General features: G+C 44.0%; 1 pseudogene; it reads right to left on the bottom strand.

Annotated features, from left to right (window-relative positions):
• Positions 1–654: 654 nt before the first annotated feature.
• LOC136487632 (protein Rf1, mitochondrial-like) lies at positions 655–10,133 on the bottom strand (annotated as a pseudogene).
• Between the last annotated feature and the right edge of the window lie 15,694 nt (positions 10,134–25,827).

The raw sequence follows: 25,827 nt of genomic DNA on the forward strand, positions 1-25,827 counted from the left end.
CAACGCCGTATCACCCGCTAATACAAAAGTGAAGGCATTGCAATGAACAAGGAAAACAAGTCATGGGAAATAGACCACAAAACTACAAAAGCATCAGAAAACACTAGTATACAAACAAACTGTGAAAAGGAAAAATTAAGAAAGTATAGTTTGAAAATGAATTTGTAGGAAAGGGGTATCAATTGCTGCAAGTTCCCACTTCCCAGCGTCCAAAGTTGAATCAAATATTCAACTTCATCCAAATATGGCACATATGAAACATGATATTCGACTTAAGAAACAAGAAAAAGTTCTAAAAAGTAATACATGCATCTGCCTAAATGCACCAAGTCAACAAGTATTAACAAGGCTAACCAGAACGGAGGACGGAGCACTGGTTCTACATCAACAGAGAATATAAGATGAATATCTATGAAAACATCTAAGCAACAAGCAATGTAGAAGAAATCAAGTCAAATTTGGTACATCCACTACTATCTTGTTAACCTCTTGATCCATGGAAGATCATATATATTGGATTTACCTGTTCCATGGAACTACAATCTGAACACAGTGCTAGCAGGATATTTGGGAAAATAAATCTCCAAACTGTAGTTATTAGTGGGGAAAAAAAGGCACTGCTAACAACAAATATTCAGGGGTGGCGGGGGATACTGCAAACTGTGGGGAAAAACACAAAGCATAGTGTATAGAAATCACCATAAGGATTAAGAAGTCCAGATGATTGTACTCCCAGCTGTGAAGAATTTCTTACAAACTAAGCAACAAAAGGCAGAAACTCATGTGCTCCCAATAGTTTGAAAATTGATTCCCACTGTAAAGATAACTGGGACTGAAGACAATATAACTTTATCAGGTGATAAACAGGATGCTGACACGCACTAGCAGTACAACATTTCCCTAAAGAATTTCATCAAACAAATAGAGCATGAGATAGACATACCACTCAGCTGAGAATTTATTCCGTTTGACATAATGCTCACTTGTTGACCTCCTCAAGAAAATGGTACTTTTCAGGTAGGGACTTTGCAAGGTTCTTATATTCCTCCCTCGAGAAAAGTGATATTAGCAAGGATGTAGTGGAAGCCTCAAGTGAGAAGTTCATCTCATCAATTCTGGAGAGGTAAGCCCCAGCCCTCACTATCTCGCCTCCACGCAACAGCCTCCTAACTATAACATTTAGTATGTATGAGTTTGGAGTGCATCCACTCTTTTCCATTGATAAAAACAGATTGTCAAACTCATCAAGCAGCCCCTCTTGTATGAGATTTTCCATCATTAACTGATAGGTCACCACATTCGGAACTAAACCATGGGCAGGGATAGCAGCGAACAAATCCATGGCATCTTTCTTTCTGCCGCCTTTGAACAAAGCATCAATCATAATGGTGAAAGTAAAAATGTTAGGTCGAAGATCCTTAGAACACAGACACTGGAAAATTATGAATGCTTCATCAACACAATTATTTTTGCAAAGCCCATTTAGAATTATGTTGTATGTGTAAATGCCCCACTGTTTTTCACTTTTAATCATATTCAGGTAGAGTTCCTTTGCTTCAGAAAATCTCCTTGTCTGAAATAAACCTTGCAGTATAGTATTGTAAGTCACAGCTCCAGGCGTAACTCCCTTCCTCAACATTTCTCAGAAAAGACAATATGCATTATCTATCCTACCAGCTTTACAGTAGCCATGAAGCAATGTATTATAGGATATAATGTTCGGTTTCAAGCCAACTGAGGGCATAACATCAAGTAACTTTGCCGCTTCATCAGTTCTACCAGCTAAGCAGTGGCCATCTATTAATGCATTATATGAGACAACATCAGGCCTCACGCCCACACGTTCCATCCAGTCAATGACACTCTGGGCTTCCATGACCCGTCCTTCTTTGCATAAATTAGACATTATTGTGTTGAAGAACACAACGTCGGGACGGATTCCTTGATCCAACATTTCAAAAAATAATTCCTCGGCCTTCTCCCATCTGTCAACGGTGCATAGTCCATAAACCAGGGAGCTAAAGACAACAATGTTTGGAGTCACTCCTTCGTTGATCATCTCATTGAATTTAAGCACTGCATCATCCACTCTTCCCAACTTGCAAAGTGCATCGATTAATGTTCCATAAGTGACTACATCAGGACTCAACCCATGCTGCCTCATTTTGCTAAGTATATGAATTGCCTCATCTATCATTGCCTTTTTAGCATATGCATAGAACACTATGTTGAAGATGTAATGATTAGGTGAAATACCATTTGCTACCATCAGATCTAGGAGATCAGGCAAATCAGCAAGGGCTCCTTTAGCAGCATACCCATGAAGAAGAATGTTGTAGATAGTTACATCAGGTTTTATGCCCTTCCTAATCATGGAATCAAAAATCTTTCTGGCCTCTGAGCATTTTCCATTCTTGCAGAGATAATCCAGCAGCAAACCATAAGTAACAACATTTGGCTGAAGACCACGTGCGGACATTTCTTCGAGCATTCGGACCACCTCTTTCCATTGTCCAGTAGAGAGGTACCCAAGGATTAGACAGGTATATGTCTGGACGTTTGGCTTGACACCTTTATCAATCATCTGCTGAAGGACACCCTCGGCCTCGTCAACAGCTTGAGCTTTGCACAGGCCATCAATCATCGTGGTGTATGTCACAACATTTGGTGTGCAGCTTCCATGTCCATCATCAGCCATCATGTGCAGCAGCTCAAGTGCCTCCTCAGCTCTCTTTTCATTGCATAAACCCTTGAGAACCGTGTTGTAGGAAACTACATTCGCCATGCAGCCAAACTCAGGCATTTGTCGGAGCAATATGTCCACGGCCTCGTCCACCCTCTTCACGTCACAGAGGCCGTTGAGCAGTTGATTGATGACTATGTTACTGACCCTCCAGCCCGTCTTAAGGATGAGGCCAAAGGCGGCGAAACAATACTCCAGGTGTCCCATGCGACCGAAGCATCCAATGAGGATGCTGTATGTGCACAGGTCAGGAGCCTGTTAGATTGATCTACTGACCAATAGGCCCAACGGCCTATTGGGCCTTGGTCTCGCGCCCTGATCGGGGCGCCCAACCCTACATGGTTGGTGGGCCCCCGTCGCACTGCGCTATATAGAGAGGTGGGGGCCGGCGGCTCAAAGTACGAGGTTCGCCGTGAGCCGCAAAACCCACCGACAAACCCTAGACCGATCTTGAGAGGGCGCGCAGCCAGCGACGGGAAGCTCCGCTGATCCTCGCCGTCGTCACTGCTATGCCCGACCGCACTGCATCGATGTCCGTGCAACCTCTACTCCACCCGTCGATGCCCGTGTGCTGCCTCCATCACTGAACCCGCGATGGCTAGCACAACCGCGACATCATCTGGAGGCTCAGGTTCATCACCAGCCCTCTCTCCCCTATCTCCCTCTCGGTGTAGTGTTCTAGGTCTAAATGTGCTTGTGTTTCATGGTTCTATGAGTTCATCCGCCTAGATCTACTCTAGTCAATTCACAGAATTTCAACAATGGTACCAGAGCCTACTAGCACGTAGATCTAGAACGGGTACCGATTAGAAAAGGAAAAGTTGATTAGATCCAGTGTGGATCTAAGCAGAAAAGGGGTCACCTGACGTTCGGTTGAACCCTAACTCGATCCGTCGGATCTGAGAAAAGAAGAAGGGCTCGGTTTTCATGCAAAGAAGGAACCCTAAAACCCGAAGGTGATTCGGGGAAAAGAAAACAGTGGCCGTCTCAACCCTAACCCTAACCCTAATCGTCAAATCGGGCTAAAATCCGAACAAATGAATCAAAGAAAGGGGAAGAGGGTGGCTCGGTCACCTCGCCGTCGAGCACGCCGGCGCGCGGGGTAAAAGGAAAGGAAAGGAACCGATTTCAAATCGGAAAACCAAACCCTAACCCTAAAAAGGAAGCCTACCTGGGCTTCTACCCACCGCCGGCAGCATCGCCACCGTGCGGATAGGAGACCGCGGCGTCGCTCCCGAACGGCGCGCGGGACAGGGCCGAGATCCGCACTGCACCTCGCCAAGCGGTCATGGCAACAGGGCACCACCCTGCGGCCCCTCGACGGCGGCGTGCTCAGCCTCGGGCGAGCACGCACGCCGGCGAGAGGGCGCTGGACAGTGCCGCCCTTCTTCTCCCTCGGCCACTGAGGACGGCTGCTGCTGCGGGTCTCTCAGAGCTGCGCTGCGGGGTGAGAGAGAAGGAGAGGAAGTGAAATGAACCTAGGGTTCACGGAGAGGGGCTGGCCGGGGGGTTTTGTTTGGGCGAAACGGCCGGACAGCCGTCCGATCCGATCCAGCGATCAGGATTTGCTGGACCAGCTTTAGGCCTAGGCGGGCAAACGAAATCCCGGCCCAGGCCCAGGTTGCGGCCTGGGCGCGGGGGAGAAAGCGCCGCGCGGCTGGGCGCGGGGGTGCGCTGAGCGCGCGGATGGGCCGCGGCTGCTGGGCCGTTTTCGCTGACGCGCGCGCGCGCGTGGGCAGACTGTGGGCCGCGCGTGTGCTGGCTGGGCCGAAATGGTCAAATGAACAGATATTGTCACAGTTTTGTTTTTCTTATTTTCCAGAAAACAGTTTGATCAATTTGAATTGATTTTTTATGATAATTTTCTGTACAAAATTTATCCAACGATATTTTTTGTTCAGTAAATAGTAAATTTGCTTCTGGAAAATAGGAAAAAGATTATTAAATGTTAAAGTTTCCGCTGCGTATTTAAAGATGTAATTTTCATTATTAAATTCGAACCAATGGGAGAATTTAATTTTGAAAATGGATATGTTTTAAATTGATTATAATGTTGTTGTTATTCTGACCAACGTTGATTAATGACAATATTATAATGTTTTTTGTTATACATTAATTCTATTTCTGCCCAACGGTGATGTAGAATTAGTGTAGAAAATAATTGTATGTTTTAATTTTGACCAACGTTAAACTAAGGCATGCAATTATTGTTATTTCTGTTCTCACCCTATTTGAATTATGTTTTCAGGAGGATACAACTTGATGAGTTGTATCAAAGAAATCCCCACTCTAAAAGGTGATAACTATATTGAGTGGAAGAAAAAGATAGACCTGGCATTTATCCTCGCTGAGGTGGACTGGGTTGTCACCACACCGTGCCCTAAAGAACCTGAGGCACCGGTGAGGGAAACAGATGAGACTGATACTGCATGGCAGAACAGAGAGCGGGATTTTGCTCCCGTAAAGATGTCCTATGACCTTGAGTATAGGAAATGGGTCACTGCCAACAAGAAGTGTCTGGCAGTGATAAAGAACACGATTGAGCCCGCTATTGTGGGCTCAATTCCAGACTGTGACACGGTCATAGAGTACCTAGACAGAATAAAGAGACAGTTCACTGGCTCTTCAAAGACATATGCAACCCAGCTGATCAAGCAGCTGGTCACAGAAAGGTACTCTGGTGGCGGCAGTGGCATTAGAGAGCACATACTGAGAATGAGCAATCTGGCATCTAAGCTCAAACCAATGGATCTGGCACTCAAGGATGAGTTTCTTATTCATTTGATTTTTGCTTCTTTGCCCAAAGAATTTGACACATTTGTTGTTAATTACAACATACAGCCTGAAAAATAGGATTTGGAAAAGCTCATAGCCATGTGTGTGCAGGAGGAGGAAAGAATAAAAGTTTCACAAGGTGGTTCTGTCAACTACCTAAAAGATAAGAAAAAGAACTATAATAACAGTTCTTCCTCCAAATCATCTGGAAAAGGTCCCATGCAACAGTCTCAGAACCAGCAATTCCCAGTGGCTAAAGACCAGTGTCTCCACTGCAAGAAGACAGGACATTATAAAAAGAATTGTCCTGATTTCTTAAAGATGATTATGAAGAATAAAGGTGAGAACATTATTACGTTCGTAAATGAATCCTTGTATGTAAAGTTTTCAAAATCTACTTGGTGGATTGATTCAGGTGCAACTATTCATGTTGCTAATTCATTACAGGGATTCCGTTCGATGAGAACTTTGCAAAGAAGCGAAAGTTTCATTAAAGTAGCAAATGGAGAACAAGCAGATGTTGAAGCCGTTGGTGATCTTCCGTTAGAGCTTGCTGATGGCTTCATAATTATTCTTAGAGATGTTCTTTATGTACCTTCTTTGCAAAGAAATTTGATTAGTGTTTCAAAGTTGGACCATGATGGTTATGATTGCCATTTTGGAAATGGCAAATGTCAGATATTGTTTAATAATAAATGTATTGGTCTTGCCTTCCGACAAGACGAGCTTTATTTGTTATCACTTCGTGAAAATGTTAATTCCGTATGTGATGTGAATGAAAATGTATCCTCATCGAACAATGGAAACAGAAAACGAAAGAGAGCTCAAGATGCGTTGTCAAAATTATGGCACTATCGTTTAGGCCGTATTTCGAGGGGGAGAATAGAAAGACTAGTTAAGAATGATATTCTTCCTCCATTAGAGCTCTCAGAGTTAGAACAATGTAGAGATTGCATAAAAGGAAAGTATGTAAAGAAAATTAAGAAAGATGCCAAACGAAGCGCAGGAATTCTACAGATTATTCACACAGACATATGTGGTCCTTTTTCTGTGAAAAGTGTGGATGGTTATGATTCATTCATAACATTCACAGACGATTACTCTCGTTTTGGCTACATTTATCCAATTAAAGAAAGAACAGAAGCGTTGGATAAATTTAAAATATTTAAAGCAGAAGTTGAAAATCAGCATGATTTAAAGATTAAGATAGTCAGGTCTGACCGTGGAGGAGAGTACTACGGTCGGCATACCCCATATGGACAAGTTCCTGGACCTTTTGCAAGGTTCTTACAGGAGAATGGTATAGTCGCCCAGTATTCAACACCGGGCGAACCTCAGCAGAATGGAGTAGCTGAAAGGCGTAACCGTACCTTGATGGATATGGTGCGTAGTATGATAAGTTACTCCACTTTACCCACGAGTCTGTGGATGGAGGCGTTAAAAACCGCCATTCATATTCTCAATAGAGTACCAAGTAAGTCGGTGCCCAAAACACCGTATGAGTTGTGGACAGGAAGAGTACCCTCACTTAAACACTTGCGTGTGTGGGGGAGCCCTGCTGAGGCTAAAGTTTTTAACCCAAACATTGGGAAGCTAGATCCCAAAACAGTGAGTTGTCATTTCATTGGCTACCCAGAAAAGTCAAAAGGTTTTCGTTTCTACTGTCCTAACAGACATACAAAGTTTGTGGAAACGAGACACGTTGTCTTCCTAGAGGATGAAATGATTAGGGGGAGCATGGTAGCTCGAGAAATTGACCTTGAAGAGAAGCGGGTGTATGCACCCACTCCGATCATTCATGAGCCATTTTTCTCACTACCTGCTGTTGCTGCACCAACAGTACAAGACACTGTGGTGCCAGCACCTGTTGTTATCCCGCCTGTGGTAACAATGAATGATGATGAGGAACCTGTGGCTCAGGATCCTATAGAACCTATTGCCACACATGAGGGGGAGCAACAACAGCCTCAAACAGAAAATGTGCCAATTGAGGAGGCCCCTAGAAGGTCTCAAAGAGTTAGAAAATCAGCTATTCCTACTGATTATGAAGTGTACAACACTGAAGAATTTCAAATGGAGGATGATCCCACCTCATTTGAAGAAGCCATGAAAAGTGACCATTCATCAAAGTGGCTTGAGGCCATGGAAGATGAGATGAGATCAATGAATGCAAATAAAGTTTGGGATTTGGAGATAATTCCTAAAGGAGCCAAAACAGTAGGCTGTAAATGGGTCTACAAAACAAAACTTGACTCTCAAGGGAATATAGAGAGATATAAAGCCCGACTTGTGGCAAAAGGCTTTACACAAAGAGAAGGGATTGATTACAATGAGACCTTTTCTCCAGTCTCATGTAAGGATTCCTTTAGAATCATAATAGCATTAGTGGCACATTACGATTTGGAATTACATCAGATGGATGTAAAGACGGCATTTCTCAACGGAGACTTAGAGGAAAATGTTTACATGGCACAACCGAAAGGTTTTGTCATGGAAGGAAAAGAACGTTTGGGATGCCACCTAAAGAAATCTATTTATGGATTAAAACAAGCTTCAAGACAGTGGTACTTGAAGTTTGATCAGACAATAAAGAATTTTGGGTTTAAAGATAATGTTGAGGACAATTGTGTCTACGCAAAGTTTAAGAATGGGAAGTTTATCTTCCTTGTCCTGTATGTGGATGATATCTTACTTGCTAGTAGTGATGTCAGTCTACTACTGGAAACAAAGAAGTTTTTGTCCTCAAAATTTGATATGAAAGATCTTGGTGAAGCTTCGTTCGTTCTAGGGATCGAGATTCACCGAGATAGAAGTAAAGGGGTATTAGGACTGTCACAAAAGGCATACATAGAAAAAGTCTTAAAGAAATTTAGTATGCACAAATGTAGTCCCTCACCTGCTCCTATAGTCAAGGGCGACAGATATGGGGATTTTCAATGCCCCAGGAACCAATATGAGATCGATCAAATGAAAGTGGTTCCATATGCTTCAGCTGTCGGAAGCTTGCAATATGCTCAAGTATGTACAGCGCCCTGACTTGGCATTTGTTACCGGGTTACTTGGCAGATTCCAGAGCAATCCTGGAATAGTACACTGGAAATTGGTAAAGAAAGTCTTGCGTTATTTGCAAGGAACGAAAGGCCTCATGATGACGTATAGAAGATCTGATTCACTCAATATAGTGGGATATTTAGATTCTGATTATGCGGAAGATAATAGAAAATCCACGTCTGGATATGTGTTTACTCTCGCAGGGGGAGCTATTTCATAAAAAAGCTCAAAACAAACCGTCACTACATCGTCCACAATGTATGCCGAGTTTGTAGCGTGTTATGAGGCAACGGGGCAGGTGAACTGGCTAAAGAAGTTCATACCCAGTTTGAAGGTGGTTGACGACATCAATAGACCACTGAAATTATACTGCGATAATAATCCAGCAGTACAGTATGCTCACAACAATAGGTCAAGTGGTGCTGCCAAACACATTGACATAAAGTATTATGTTGTGAAGGATAAAGTCCGGGATCAGATGATAAGTCTTGAGCATATAAGTACCGAAAAGATGCTCGCGGATCCGCTTACAAAAGGCTTACCACCCAACGTGTTCAGAGAACATGTAGCCGGCATGGGTTTAAGGGAAAGCCTATGATTCCTGGACCATAAAGGGCCCAAAAGTTAAAGTAACTGTTTCAGATCAGAGACGTGCATTGTAGCTGTCAAATCTATCGGCGATTGACCGAGACGATGAAACATGCTCTATGCATCATCTGTGAAGAAATGAGTAAGGTTTAAAGGATTGAAGTTTAAAGTTTAAAGATAAAAGTAATAGTGAGATCAAAGGGGAGAATGTTAGATTGATCTCCTGACCAATAGGCCCAACGGCCTATTGGGCCTTGGTCTCGCGCCCTGATCGGGGGCGCCCAACCCTACATGGTTGGTGGGCCCCCGTCGCACTGCGCTATATAGAGAGGTGGGGGCCGGCGGCTCAAAGTACGAGGTTCGCCGTGAGCCGCAAAACCCACCGACAAACCCTAGACCGATCTCGAGAGGGCGCGCAGCCAGCGACGGGAAGCTCCGCTGATCCTCGCCGTCGTCACTGCTACGCCCGACCACACTGCATCGACGTCCGTGCAACCTCTACTCCACCCGTCGCTGCCCGTGTGCTGCCTCCATCACCGAACCCGCGATGGCTAGCACAACCGCGACATCATCTGGAGGCTCAGGTTCATCACCAGCCCTCTCTCCCCTATCTCCCTCTCGGTGTAGTGTTCTAGGTCTAAATGTGCATGTGTTTCATGGTTCTATGAGTTCATCCGCCTAGATCTACTCTAGTCGATTCACAGAATTTCAACAGAGCCACCTTGTTGGAGCTAGCGCGGGCCATTCGCTTGAAGAGGGAGACGGCAAGCTCGGAGGTTGAAGAGCATCGGGCGCGAGCGACAACGGTAAGCAGGTGGTTGAAAGCACGAACCGAGGCAGGCCTGGCGTGGGGCAGCAATTCATCGAGCAGCTTGAGCGCGTCATCGACGCGAAGGCTCCCCAACCTTGCTCGGTCTGCGATGACGTGCTCTAGCTCCAAGCACCGGTCGCGGGGGGCGCTCACGCGACGGGACATGCCGACGGGGGGTGCGCGCGAGTGGATACTGGCCCGGCGCGGAGAGGCACGGACGACGCTGCGTCCGCCTCTGGATCTGTGAAGTAGAGCAATTCACGTGGGCTAGGCGGAGCCGCGAGTGCTGCGCCGTGCAGAGCTGTGACGGGGTGAGCGATTGAGCGCAGGAGCGGGAACGTCGGGAGGCGGTGGGCGGCGGCGGGTTGGGCGATGGCCTACGGGCGCAAGTGGGCCGTGGGCGCGTCGGAGTCGTAGGACGGAAGCTTTCAACTGGCTTGTAACTGTTTCTTTTTGCTGCCGTTGACACGTACGGAGAGATTCGTATGGAGGAATTGGAGGCCTCTTGTTTCTTTGTTCCGTTCAAAACAAAAATGCCTCTTGTTTTTCTTTTCAAAGGACAGGGGGGATTATTATATTAAAATTTAGCATAATACATCCTTAAATTACATATGAAAGAATGTAAAATAAAAATACATATTCGATAATGATTAGAATAAGACATCCGTCCACCCTGTCCGCCCGAACGCACCCATCGACCCACTCAAATCCGCTTGTTCAGAACGCCTTATCCACCACGCTAACGACCTCTGTGTCCGACTCCACCAGACGCCCGCCCACTGCTCACCTTCTCCGCTGCTGGGTCGCTCTCTGTGGGGGACCGCACCCACCTGCCCTATCGCTGGAGCCACGTAGCCGCTCACCGGAACCGTGCAGCTGCCTACCCGTTGGCGTCCCCCCTCGCCACTCAGCGTCATCGAGCTTCGCGTCGATGATCCTCCATTTCGTCTAAGCAGCAAGTAGATGTTGCGCTTAAAATCGCATGTTGCAAGCATCTGTTTGAAGTGTTTCAATTGTTTAAGAGGTATGTTGCAAGTGTTTCATATAGATGTTGCAAAAGTAGATCAGGATATTGCATATGTTGCAATGGTTGTATACGTATGTTGCAAGCTTCTGTTCCTAATGTTTCATCTGTTTTTTCACACGTATGTTGCAAGTGTGTTTTCTCTGGATGTTGCATATGCTTCACACGTATGTTCCAAATGTTTTATTCGGATGTTGCATATGGTTTGCAATGATTTTTAAGTGTTTTTGCAAATGTTTCAGATGCATGTTTCAAGTGTTTCATCTGTCTTCAGACGTATCTTGCAAGTGTTGCATCTAGATGTATCAAAAGTAGATCGGGTGTTGCATATGTTGTAATGTGACCCACCTGCCGCAGGCCCCCTGCTGCTGCTACTGGGGCGCCGATGTGGGTTACCATGCGGGCACCTGAGGCCATTAGATGCCTCCGCGACGTGCATCCACAGGCGGGGTGAGGCGGACACGGGGGCACGCTCCTGTTTTGTTACGGCGTTGCATGGTTACGGCCGTGCTTTTGTTACGGGGATAGGACAGGGTGCGCTTATGTTACGTGGAGACGGGAAAGGGCGTGGTCGATGCACTCGAACGGGAGCCGCGTTCGGGCGCTAGCCCTTCCAACATATATCTTAACAAACACCTTCTCTTATTTCTTCATGATTAACCTTGGACCCTTGGTCCATGCAATCGATGGTCTAGAAGCACTCTCTTCCACTAAAACCAAAATATAGCTCTTATGCTAAATCTACCAACCAACTCCAAAACCTAAACATGCCCCAATATCCAATGGTCTATAACCCGACCAAAACACATTTGTTGATTCGATAAAAGAACATTGACGGTTGAATCATGGGTACTACACAAGCTACAGATTGAGTATCTCACTACTGGAAACCAAAAATTTCCTGTCGGTAAAAAACCGACAGAAAAAAGCAAAAAATCGACAAGGAAAATTATAAAAAAATTGTCGGTATACCGACAGAAAAATTCCGACAGAACTAAAGCGACAGGGGAATAACTTTTTTCTGTCGGTGGTATTATTTTACTGTCGGTTTACTATTTTTCTTGTCGGTGGGCGTCGACAGGAAAATTGTGGGTCGCCAAGTCTAGAATTTTTGCTTCTGTCGGTAAATGACGACAAAGAAAATATGTGTACCGACAAGGAATAAAATTTCCTGTCGGTGTTAAACCAACAGAAAAATAAACTCGTACCGACAGGAAATATTGGTTTTTTTGTCGACGAAGCCACGATAGGAGAATTACAATTTTCCTATCATCCCCTCCTGACTGTATAATTACAACATACCGACAGAAAATAATTGCAGTCACCGGGCCACAGAAGCACCTCATTTATTTATAATTTCATACAATATTCATGATAACAGTATAGGCACAAACATGACATCTGATTCTATAAGGTTTTCAACTAGAACACAAATATATTGCATCAATTTGTCATCACCCACATGCCATACATATAGATTAGATGCCCACGATTGGCATCAACAGCCACAAATTAAGATGTCCATAGGTATTGCATCCACAGCTACATAATTAATATGTGGAAAAAGTCTACTTAACCCCCCACCTATCAACCATGGTCTACTTCACCCCCAAACTATAAAACCGTCTATTTTACCCCCTGAACTTTTCAAAACCGTCTATTTTACCCCCCCCCCCCCCCCCCCGGGCGGTTTTCGACGGTGGTTTTGCTATAACGGTGGTTTGCTACGCTACCTGTGGTTTCACCTTTTTCTTTTTTTATTTATTTTCGCTGAATCTTTGAAAAATCATAGTAAATCATAGAAAAATCATAAAATAGAAAATCCAATTTTGTTGGACTCCACATGAGTAGATCTACATAGTTAACATATAATGTGGTATGCTTTAGTACAAAGGTTTTGCTGTACCATAGGTCTTGCATCCACAGCTACATAATTAAGATGTCCATAGGTCTTGCATCCACAGCTACATAAATAATAATTTCATAAAAGCATCAACTAGTTGATTGTATTTCCCAAAAACTGGCATCAACTTGTTTGCTACACCTTTACTATCTAAAGGTTAGAAGTGGCAACTACCAACAGCCTCTACAAACACAAAATATCATTATCTATTTGTGATGACTCCCATCTTCATGCATGGTTTTGGTTCAGTGTTTCCAATGCAGCTCTGTATGTGGCATTGAGATTGTCTTCATCGTGGCCATATGTGGCATTGTCATCATTGGTCGATTCCGAGCCAACATGAGAAGAACCAGTGGCCTATACATATATGAAGAGAAATATTAGTTAGATTGCTACAGGTAGTAGTAATCTTCCAGATGCTAACAACAACCAGTAGGTAAACACATTCCAGATGGAAGCAAAGAGATTATTTGCCTTCAGCATGTACTACCAATTAGCCATACATAAACAAAAATGTACCACCAATTGTCCATCCCAAGGTGTACTTGTAGTTGTACCATAGATCTATCAAAGCATACACTCAGAACAAATCACTAATTTCACATAATGCTCACAAAATTTATCATCAAGCAATATTACAGTCTTACAGAAGACGTCTAAAAAATGCTAATCTTATTGTTTCATTTAATATTTATTCATTCATAAGGAAAAAAATCATATAATTAGCTAATCAGCCAGCTAGGTAAACTAGAGAAAAACTGCCATGCATTTTATAGAAAAGATAATAAGTTAGGCTAGCTGTACTCACAATTGCTTGCGCTGCTGCTGCAAGTTGTGAGGATGCCTCTGGAATTTCCTGTCCCTAGGCCATTAGAGATAAAAGCATTTGTTCTAGAAATCTCATAATTCTGTTTTTTACTCTAGAGAAGCTGGCTTCAGAAAGGCCAACACTTAGGACATCAGAGCCCAACCATTTTTATGTGGGTTGAGCAGAGAAGCCCAGCTAGACAAAAAACACAAACAACTCTACATTTGTTGGACTATAATCTATGATGAAAAGAATTTTAAAAGTATAAACACAAGAATGATTTCTGAGATATATGTTTTCAACAATAGCCTCACTGACAACATTATGTAAGTGCATCTTTGGTCTTTATCAGAGCATGATGCTGATGAAGTTTTGATAATTAACGTATGATCTTTTGCAACCTTCTTCAGCTAAACCAACATCTTCCAAATTTGTTAGTTCTCTATAGTTGTTACTACTTACTAGTGCATCTTTGGTCTTTTATTAGAGCATGATGCTGGAATAGTGGAATATGTATCATTGGTTCAGTCCTTGAGTTTAGTCACTTGATGAGGGTTACTACTTACTAGGTTGTGACTAGCTTGCTGTGGAACAAATGTTCCACTTCTCAAGTACAAGTAAATGCTCAAGTGAAAGTGATTTATGGAAAAAATCAACTAAGTAACACCTCAGTTCTGCAGCTACTCTTATTCCAGTTTTCTCTATGCAAGACAATGACTAATTAATGGAGCAAAACTAAATCTTGGGACACATACAAATTATCAACCAATTTAACAGAAATACTAACTTAGCCAATAGAAAGAGATAACAACAGCAAAGGGTAAAAGTAGTGTTGAATTTGAAGGCATTTAACAAACTTACACTCAGAAGCCGACCTGAAATAGTGCTTCAGAAGTCAGTTGTATAAACAAATTTACTATAAGATGGAATCTGTAAAAGAGAAAGCAAGAGTTCATTTTACCAGGTCTGACTAACACTGTAACCTATATGCAGTGTTCACTTATGCAGCAAATAAAGGAACATACAAAAGGGTGGAATTTGTCAAGAACTATTTTAGCATGTCTGAATTCAATAAAGGGATTCAAGCTCCAGATCAGCAGCAGACTAAAAGTGAGGGGAACATGGAACACTAGCACAGACAGCTACCTGCAGGAAATCAGTCCCTAGATTATGCTAGGCCGTTGTGAGCTGTGTCATGGGTGGGGCAGTTCCTCTATTTTACAACACATGTGATACCAACTCATTAAGGATTGAAAGAGATTTCCATATCCAATTTGGTCCAAGCTTATTCATTTGTCTCCATAGAGATAGAAAAAAGGAACTTAATTCACTCTCTAAAGTTTTCTATTTCTCAATCTGAAACAAATTACAGATGAGTATTCTTAACTAGGTATAGGTTTGATTGAAATGCTTCGGAGTATGCAAAGACATAGCTAGATAAATTAAAGAAAGAGTCTGGCTATCCAGTTAACTTACTTTTTTATCAACAGATAGTGGCTTGGACAAATTCAGGCCCATATGCAGAATTTTTTGCTGCTGCTCTTATTTGCCCTGATTCAGTATATAGTGAAGATCCACTGCATAGAACAAATACATGCCTCAGAAAGCTCATTTTGGTTGTCTGTTACATGTAATGCAAATGTATGATATGTCAAAGGTTGGCCTTTCCAATTCCTTCATACTGACCAAACAGAAAATACCAATGCTAATTTACCAAAATCTAAAACACCCATTACATGAAACATATGCTGCTTACGGTATAAAAACTAGGCCGATGGGAGAGACTGTAGTGTGCTGACAGTATTATTAAGTGTACCTTTACACCACTCAGTATAATTCAAGTTTTTCAGTTCCTTACTTCTCCCTACAGAACACAAAATTATGCATAGGCTGAAGAAAGAAAAACAACTTTTATAGCCACACATAGTATTATGTTGAATACACAATCAGGACTCGGTAACTCATCAGGCCAATAAATTATGAGAATAAATGACAACACATACATTCATGCTACAACTGTGTTTGCATTGCATTAATCTATCAGCTATATTGATTTTCAGTTCAGAGTGGAGAAGGATCTCGTTTCCGGCTGGTTTCTATGTGGAGATATACAAATATATATTTCATAATACTACAAAAATCGGGAGGTTTTTGGCTAGTTTCTGTGTGGATATATGCATACGAAAAATTGAAGATATGAGATTGGGAGAGACGAGATTTAGAACCTGCAGCATAAAAAGCCAACGCCGGACAACCGGAGAGGAGCTGCTGGACGCACGACACCACAGCATTCCTCGAGCGTGGAGCTAGTGTTGGCTTGACCAGGAACATGGAGAGCACGCGAGGTAGCCGGATCCGCCGCCATAGCCCCAAAACGAGGTGGAGACGAGGTGAGGGTGCCCGATCTGCCGTCGCCGGAGTCAGATCCGGGGGCGGGGGCGCCGCTGCTGCTTGGGGCCGCGAGGTAGCAGGATCGTCGCCGCCCTAGCCTTGCGCGCCACCACTTGGGGGCCAATGGGGAGGGTGCCGCTGCTTGGTGACAGGAGGAGGCGCCGTAGCTTGGTGACCGGAGGAGGCGCCACGGCTTGGGGGTCGCGCTGTCGCGGGGCGAGCGAGCCGAGAACCGGATCACCCATCGTCGTGGTCTCACGAAGTGCAGGAGGCGGCGAACGGGTGGGAGAGGAAGAGAGACAAGAGTGTGGCGCTAGGGTTTGGGGCACCGCTTTTATATGCCACGGCATAACCCGCCCGTTGTTGGGCCGGCTGAAAGGCCAACGCAGCCCAGGCCCAAGTTGGCTGCACATTTCGTTCTCCGGCGCTCGTCAAAATGAATTTTCCCGTCGGTGTCACCAAAACACACAGAAAAATTGTATATTTTTCCGTCGGTAGCTGGAAAATTGACAGTAAAATTATATTTATTCTATCGGTTTCGTTATTTTTTTGTCGTTTAGTAGGTAACCGACATAAATATATAATTTCCCTGTTGGTTTGTCTTGAATCGACAGGGAATTTTAAGTTTCCAGTAGTGTCACCAACCATTGGTTCATCAAGGTGGACACCTAATTTCTCCTCTGTGGCCATAATTGATGAGATTGACAACCCAAAGTTAATATCCCATGGGAAGTGCCCATTTCCCTTATAGATAGCAACTACAAACTAACCTCCTGCCAAGAAAATCCAACAACACCAATGTCGTGGCCATTATTTGGACTCAATCTAAGTAAATTTAAAGAATTGCTTAACTGCAAACAAAGGATGGGGCACTCTCCGTACCACCGGCGGCCTCGCCGAAGAGAAAGAGGATCTCTCCTAAATTATAAAACGTTTTGATTTTTCTAGATATATTATTTTTATTATATATATAGACATAGGGTATATCTCAGTGCATAACAAAAACTACTTATCTAGAAAAGACAAAATGTCTTATATTTATAGAATGGAGTATTGTCAAAGCATATAAATCATTTTGAATAAATAATGGCCTGATTGTTTGATGTTGTAATAACCTCTGCACGCCTTTCAAAGCAGTGGAAATAAAAAAAAAACTTTCTGAGAAGCAATTTTTTTGAACGAGATTCTCTCTGCTTATATTAAAAGCAAGTAACAAGATAATCTCTATTTACATCGAGCTGCTTATATTAAAAGCAAGTAACATGCAGACAATCTCTATTTATATCGAGTGTGTTGCTATTGCTCTTATCGCGTCTTGCATATGCCCGGAAATCCGGAATTACTGATATCTTCACAAAGGGCTGCCTTCTCTTGGCTACCTGAAAATTCCGTCCATATAAACATAGGTGATCAGAACCACCACACATTCACACTGTGCGACGTGTTAAACACATTGTATAGTAGGCTATTGGGCTTATGGGATGTCTAGCGCCTGGAAGTCCGGACGCCTCACGCCTGCTGCCCGCCCCGTATTCGGCTTTCCCGCATAGCACCTGCGCGTGCTCCTTCCCTCGTGCCTCTGCCGCTATGTCTCGATTTGACCGTGCACGCTTGTGGGGGCAAATCATCACGCTCGCTGCCATCAGGAGGAGCAGCGACGGGCCACGCCTGGGCGCACACTCCTGCTGCCCGCATGCTGCTGCTGACCGGCCGCATCCAACTGGAATAAGGAGAGACAGAGAGAGCAGCCGAGCATGGATGCAGCTTCGTGCTCCACGCCGCTTTGTGCTCCGTGTCTGCTGTCACGCCCGCTTGGCTTCCCGCGCGCACGCATGGACCGTTGCGCCCGAGGGGACCAACTCTGCCTCCACCCCCCTAGGCCGACTGATGAAACACTTACAACGTAAAAAGCATTTGCTGCAACATATGTTCGAAATAGATAAAACATTTACAACATATACTTGCAACATATATGTATGTGCACTGCAAACATATGCAATATATAGATAAAACACTTGCAACATATGTTTTTGCTGAAACAATTGAAACATGCACTTGCAACATACGTATGTAGCCAGTGCAACATATGCAAGATTGAGTAAAACACTTGCAACATACGTTTAAAACAGCCGAAATATTTGGAACATACACTTGCAACATACGTGTATAGTTATTGCAACATATGCAACATCCAGGGAAACATATGCAACATACATCTGAAATGTATGAAACATACGATTGCAACATGTGCCCATTTACTTGATGCACCACAATGGAGGCTCCTCTATGTGGAGCTCGACGCAGGCATGGAGCTCGAGGTCGCCGACGGTCGACAGGCGGATGGATCGCGGCACGGCAGGAGGCATGAGGCATGAGGCGTGGGCAAGGGTGCACAACGCGAGGCACGAGGCGCGCGACGCGAGACGCGTCCGTCCCGTCCTTTAGCGCGAGGCACGAGGCGCAAGGCGCGCGACGCGAGGCCAGGCTCGTCCGTCCCGTCCTTTGGCACAAGGCACGAGGCGTGGGCGCGCGCGACGCAAGGCGCGGGGCAGGCGCGTCCGTGCTGTCTAGAAAGGACGTATGTCCCGAGGGTATCATTATCGTTGGGCGTTTGGGCCCTAGGTGCATGCGCTCGAGCTCGTCAATTGACCTTAGTCCATGTGCATCTTTCCCTAAAAAAAAGTCCTAGTGCACCTGCTCGTTGGTTGCGTGCAATCAATGAATCAATCTAAACTAATCTAATAACCTATACACGACTCCCTCGCTTACACAGCTCAGTGATCTTCAGAACGTATGAATCTTCCACTTTCTAGTAAACAGCGACGATACAGGCTTTGCCATGGTCAAGAGCAACCATCAGAACATAGGCTCTGGAGTCTGGACATACATAATCAGGGCCTAGCGGCAAGCCTGCAAGAACAAGCAAAGTGGGATCACCAAGTCAAGCCCTTTCAGTTTACTTTTTCACCCTAACCTTCTCAAGTAATTACATAGATAGACTCAATAACCAGTAGAGCTTTTTTAGTAAAAAAAAAAAAGGAAATATGCTTTGATTAGCCATGTTCTGTTAAAAACTGGACTGGTGAACTACATGAGTGGTCTTGCCCTCAAGCTGCATTCAGCTTATTGGAAGCAAGAAGACCAACAATATTATTATGTTAACAAAGAGGGATATGTGTAGAGGCTCATAGCACTTTCATACTAGTTTCCACACAACATCAAACTTCCATAATGACATCATAGTACCATAGATAAATTGAATCACGGTGACATCTCATTACCATATATAAATTGAATAAACGCTACTGGAAGAATACAAGGAATAGCAATGGTTATGTGCTAGTCAAGAATCCGTCCATCCCCAATGATGAGTTCACGTGTTTTACAAGTGAGTAAAATCCAATCAGTATGTGTTGCACATGTATACATTTAGTTAGTGAACTGGGACTGAACATAAGATCGTTTTAACTTCAACAGGACAACATTTGTCCAGAGTTTGTTCAAACAAAAAGGAGACTGCGGATTATGGCCACTAAATTAGAAAGAGCAGGAGCCAGACATAACCACTGCAACAAATCTGCCAGTTACTTGTGAGCAGCTGACTGGAAATCGTCTCATTCACACTATAGGCTGTAGGTGGTTGAAGGCGGATAGGGTGACCGAGACAGGGCCTAGCATGAGGGGACAATTTGCCGAGTAGCTGGAGCGCGTGGCCGAGGCTCAAGCTGTGCGACAAACTGGTACCACATGGCAGGCCAGCAACTCCAGGAGCATCGGCCGTGAGCGGCGCCCACACGGTGGTAGGTGCTAGAATGGTGTGGCTGGCAGCGTACCTTAACAGAACAAACACAGATGAGTGAAGGTAGCGACGTAACTGCGGCACTCCATGGGCCCGTTTGAGGTGAAGTTGCGACTCTGTAGTGCACCACTGCATGGCATATCCATCTTTTGCTGCTTCATCACTCTCACTGGTAACGTACATCGGCTGACCGAGCTGAGAGGCAGGAGGGTGGATTAACTGCACATACAGCAAAGCAACATTACACCATTTAGAAACTTTGTTGGTTTGAAGTTGGTTAGGAACCATAAGATTAAAAGGGTGCCGTGCTTCAGCCTCCCCCAAGTCTATTCTCCGTATCTAAAGTTGGGAGCAATTACTTAAAGAGAAAAACCATGAACAATTTTGTTCTCAGCATTCCCATAAACACGAGATGTCTGTACTCTCTAGAACTGTTACCTATCTGATCCTCATCAATCTGGATCAGCCAAGGAGACCTCAAACACTCGGTGCTTTAGACCCTCACAGAAAATCTGAAAACAGAAGGAAGAAATTGAGATACAGGCAATTCTAATGAGAGCAATGCAAGTCAGCAAGTGCTGTGCAGGTGGACCAGCAATGCGATATATAACTCAAATAATCTAGACCGCCACAAATATATGTATACGCCTAAGGGGTATGGATACTTATGCAAGTGTCTTGGAAAAAAAAACAAAAAGTCTCCTGGCAATATAATTTGTAAGTAATACTAACTAACAGTCTTGAAAATGGTAAGTGCAAATTGCAAGTCACATGAATATAATGGTGGTTAGTTGTCATAGTCATAGCGCTACTCCAGCAGTGCAGTGCAGAGTCTGAACTGAATGCAAGATCCAAAAAAAAGTTTCTTCCATCCACATCTATGATTCCTTCTCTTGTTTACTTGAAATCCATGATTACTTGAAAAAGAAACAAATTGTGGCTATATGGGACTGTACTAGTGTACTATCAAGACATACAAAACACACAAACATGACTAGTTAAGATTGCTACATTATGCAGTCCCATCATATTCCTGTTGTATAGGTTGCATAAACTTTTCTGCAAAGGAGTTCACTGTTTTCTGTATTTCAGAACAGAGTAGTAGCTGACAGCGTTTGGACAGTTACTGCTTCTGATGTTTTGAAGATTAGGGTGATTTCAGTAATTAACCTCTACTATGCCCTAATAATTCTGTTTTCACTCACCTGTTTATCAGTGAAGGCAAATTTACTTACACGGACTTGTTGAGATAGTGTGCTTAATTCAAATTCCGAAACCTTGACTGTGCTTAGCATCGATCCACCACTTGTTTCAGAGAAATATGAAGAAAGCAGGGTGAGCAGAGGGAGGGTTCAGGCAGGGAGACATGAAGCCCAAGCTGAGCAGCTACGGTTTGCTCCATGGTGCCCCTGCACTACCGCTTTTCTTGCTGATGCTCCCACGGTTGTTCCTGAGAGTTTTACTGTTCTTGATGGCCATCACTTTCATAAGAGGAGACACATAAGTTGACAGGGAGTCAGGGACACAAAAGGCACAAGAAAAGGTAAAACTTATCAAGCAACAGATAGAAAAAAATAATCAGTACTCTGCTCTCATTGTTTAGCCCAAGTAATCATCAATTCATTATTGATCCAAAAAGTATTGCTCAGTGGCAAGGGCAGATAATTCAGTTTTAAGATTTTTTTTCCTTATCTTTTCTACTGTTGTGGATATCACAAGCTCATTTGCCCAACAAAACTGTAAAAAATAATCGATTTTCAATCCGCATGAAGGGTGAGAAGTAGAAAAATATCATTCTGAGAGGTGAGAAAGGAAGTACTCTTGCTTACCAACAGAATTGGGTATCATCAATAATCACAACCCGTGGTTGCAGGGCTTGTCTGTAGCTGGCCAAGTCAAGCAGAGACAGTGGGAAAAATTCCTCGACGTGCTAGTCTGTCAGCTGTCCAACATCTATTGTGAGCTACTGTCCACATGAAGAACTTGCACTTCCCTGGGGCTCAGCTCTTCCAGATCAACTCCCAAGGACTGAAATGAGTGGCTCCAATGAACAAGGCCTCATAAGCCGATTTATTAGAATACATACCGGAAGCTGAAAGTTTCCAGATATGTGTATCTTCCACCTCAGGATGCAGTACCACATTTGACAAAAGCCCCCAAAGGTGAAGGTATTCAATCAGAACAGGCACACTTAAAGCACCTCTTATATCAGAAACCCATTTCCCCCCCGTGACAGCATCGTAAACTGATCTTTTCCTTGCTCTGGTTGCTATAGCGCTAAACAAATGTGGCATGGCCTGTTCTAAGCTCTGACCAAGCAACCATCTATCTGTCCAAAAACGAGTATTTTTTCCATTGCCTACTACTGTCTCAACAGCCATAGCAAAGAAGGCTTGGACTTGAGAATGAGCTTGGATGGGGAAAAAACCCCAGGCTTTGTCAGGTTCTGTTTTCTGCAGCCATAACCATCGGAGTTTTAAAGCCCATCCCAAGTTTTGAAGATTAGAAATACCAAGACCTCCCAGATTCAGAGATCTAGTGACCTTTGGCCAGGCTAGCAAACAGTGCCCCCCCCTGACATCTCTTCTTCCTTTCCATAGGAAACCCCTTCTTATCTTATCAATTGCCTTCAAAGCCCATGAGGGTAGATCAAGTGCCATGATGATGTAGATCAACATTGAGGTGAGAACAAACTGAACCAAGACCACTCTTCCAGCTTTCGTAAGCAAATCAGCTTTCCAGCTTGGTAGTCGATCTGCAATTTTCTCGATGATGGGCTGAACCTGTTCTTTGGATAGCTTATGAGGAGAAAGGGGGACCCCTAGGTATTTACAAGGGAAGTCGGAAAGCTGACAAGGTAGGGTTTCCTGCAGGACTGCTCTGTCATCCACATTACACCTTATAGGGAGAACACTACTTTTCTGAAGGTTTGTTGTAAGGCCGGATGCATTTCCAAAAAGTTGCAAGATATCCAAGGTTATTTCAATGTCACTGGTTGTTGGACTCAAGAAGAACACCACATCATCTGCATACAAGGAAATCCTATGCTCCAATGCCCTTCTGGCAAGTGGCTGCAACAAATTCTCATCTGCAGCTTTCTTCACCAAGTAGTATAGCACATCCATGACCAAAATGAAAAGCATCGGTGACAATGGATCCCCTTGCCTTAGACCACGCTGGTGTTGTATCCTTTCCCCTAGAGAACCATTCAATAGCACTTGAGTGGATGAAGTGGCAAGCAAGCCGCTGATAATATCACACCAAACTGATCCAAAACCCAAACGTCTCATAACTTCTAATAGAAAAGGCCATGACACCGAATCGAACGCCTTATTGATATCCAATTTTAAGAGGATACGAGCTTGTTTCTGTTGGTGCAAGAATTTTGTAGTATGGTGAACCAACATGAAGTTGTCTAGAATGAAACGACCCTTGATGAATGCACTTTGATTAGTGGAGACCAACTGATTCAGAGAAGCAGCAAGCCTGTTAGCTAGGATTTTGGTCTTGATCACCCAACGCAGTGTCCACTCTGTGATCAGGCTGGTGAAACAATAGACCATCTTCTGATCTCTTGTGTCTTCGCCCGGCAAACATGGTACAACATTCTGCAATCTTTTGGACTGCAAGATGTGGCTCCACAAATGGTTGATTTGATTTTTGTGGACTGGTGGGAGGGTGCTTGCAGCAGGCTTTCTGGTCAAGTGAAGAAGGGGTTCAATTCCATTATTATTTTGGGAGCTTGGTTAATTTGGAAGCATCGAAATCATTGTGTTTTTTATGGTGGAACTCCTAACCTAGCTAGGGTCCTCTCAGCTTTTAAGGAAGAAGCTCAACAGTGGTCAGCAGCAGGGGCTCGAGGAGTTTCTTATCTCCTTGCCCTGGCTCCTACCTCCTAGCTCTTTTTGGGTCCGGTGGTTTTTTTGATCCTGCCTTATAGTTCTCTAGAGACACAACGTAGTTTGGGTTCTTAGGGTGGGTTGCAGACCCTTTTCTCTGTAACAGTTTTTTGTTTCTGTGTTTTTGTAACAGTTTTTTGGGGCTCTTTTCCCCCTCCTTTTTTCTTCTTAATATATTGATGCGCAGTTCTCCTGCGCGTTCGAGAAAAAAAAGTGGGAAAAATTCAGGACCGATCAACATGGACAGCCTCGAGATGCAATTCATCAAACAAACTGCTCCAGTTCAGATAACCAGGAAGGTTAGAAGTGTTGACACCACAAATGAAGGTCATGATGGGACTTCCAATGCTTGACCTCTCTTTATAGACATAGACCTGCAAGGAATCAATGACATGGATTTCAGGAAACCGCAAGCCAAAGGAGGATCGTCAAACACAAAAGTAAATACAAAAGTTAAGCGGAATTTGAGGTAGTTTAGTTCAGCATGGGCTCCTCTAATAAAAAGTGAAGGCATAGGAACAGGAGATTGTAGCTAACAAAGAAAACAAGCCATGGGAAATGGACCACAAAAGCATCAGAAAACATTAGTATATACTCCCTCTGTTCCAAATTGTAAGTCGTTTTGGCTTTTCTAGGTGCATAGCCTTTGCTATGCATCTAGATATACACTTGTGTCTAGATACATAATCAAACTTATGAATCTAGAAAAGCCAAAACGACTTACAATTTGAAAAAGATGGAGTATTAGATCTAGTTGATCCATGGAACTACAAATAGGAACTACAAACAGGAATCAAAGTAGGGTGGATGAAGTGGTGCCAAGCATCTGGTGTCCTATGTGACAAAAGGGTACCATAGAAGCTGAAAGGCAAGTTTTATAGGACGATGATTAGACCTGCTATGTTGTATGGTGCAGAATGTTGGCCTACGAAAAGACGACATGTTCAACAGATAAGTGTCGCGGAAATGCGTATGTTGCGTTGGATTTGCGGTCATACAAGAAGGGATCGTGTTCGGAACGATGATATACGTGATAGATTGGTAGCACTGATTGAAGAAAAGCTTGTCCAACACTGGTTGAGATGGTTTGGACATGTCCAACAGAGACCTCCAGAGGCACCGGGGCGTAGTGGAATCCTAAGCCAGGATAGTAACGTGAAGAGAGACAGAGGATGACCGAAGTTGACTTGGGTAGAGGCAATAAAAGAAGACTTGAAAGGATGGAATATATCCAAAGACTTAGCCTTAGATAGGAGTGCTTGGAAAACATCTATTCATGTGCCTGAACCTTGATTGCTTCTGCTGGGTTTCAACTCTAGCTTATTCCAACTTGTTTGGGACTTAAAGGCTTTGTTGTTGTTGTTATTGTTGTTGTTGTTGTTGTGTTTTACAAGTGAGCAAATCCAACCAGTATGTGTTGCACATGTATACATTTAGTTAGTGAACTGGGACTGAACATAAGATCGTTTTTTAATTTTAACAGGACAACATTTGTCCAGAGTTTGTTCAAACAAAAAGTAGACCGCGGATCATGGCCGGTAAATTAGAAAGAGCAGGAGCCAGACATAATCACTGCAACAGATCTGCCAAGTCACTTTTGAGCAGCTGACTGGAAATCGTCTCATTCACACTATAGGCTGGTGGTTGAAGGCGAATAGGGTGACCGAGACGGGGCCTGGTATGAGGGGACAATTTGCCAAGTAGCTGGAGCGCGTGGTTGAGGCCCAAGCTGCTCAACAAATTAGTCCCACACAGTAGGCCAGCAACTCCAGGAGCATTGGCTGCGAGCGGCACTCACGTGGCGGGAGGTGCTGGAATGGTGTGGTCGGCAGCGTACCTATGACAGAACAAACGCAGATGAGTGAAGGTAGCCACATATTTGTGGCACTCCTTGGGCCTGTTTGAGGTGATGCTGCGCACTGTAGTGCACAACTGCACGGCAATGTCCATCTTTTGCTGCCTCATCGCTCTCACTGGTCTCGTACATCAGCTGACCGAGCTGAGAGGCAGGAGGGTGGGTTCCCTGCACATACAG

This window comes from Miscanthus floridulus, chromosome 10, assembly GCF_019320115.1.
Source record: "Miscanthus floridulus cultivar M001 chromosome 10, ASM1932011v1, whole genome shotgun sequence".
Classification (NCBI taxonomy): Eukaryota; Viridiplantae; Streptophyta; class Magnoliopsida; order Poales; family Poaceae; genus Miscanthus; species Miscanthus floridulus.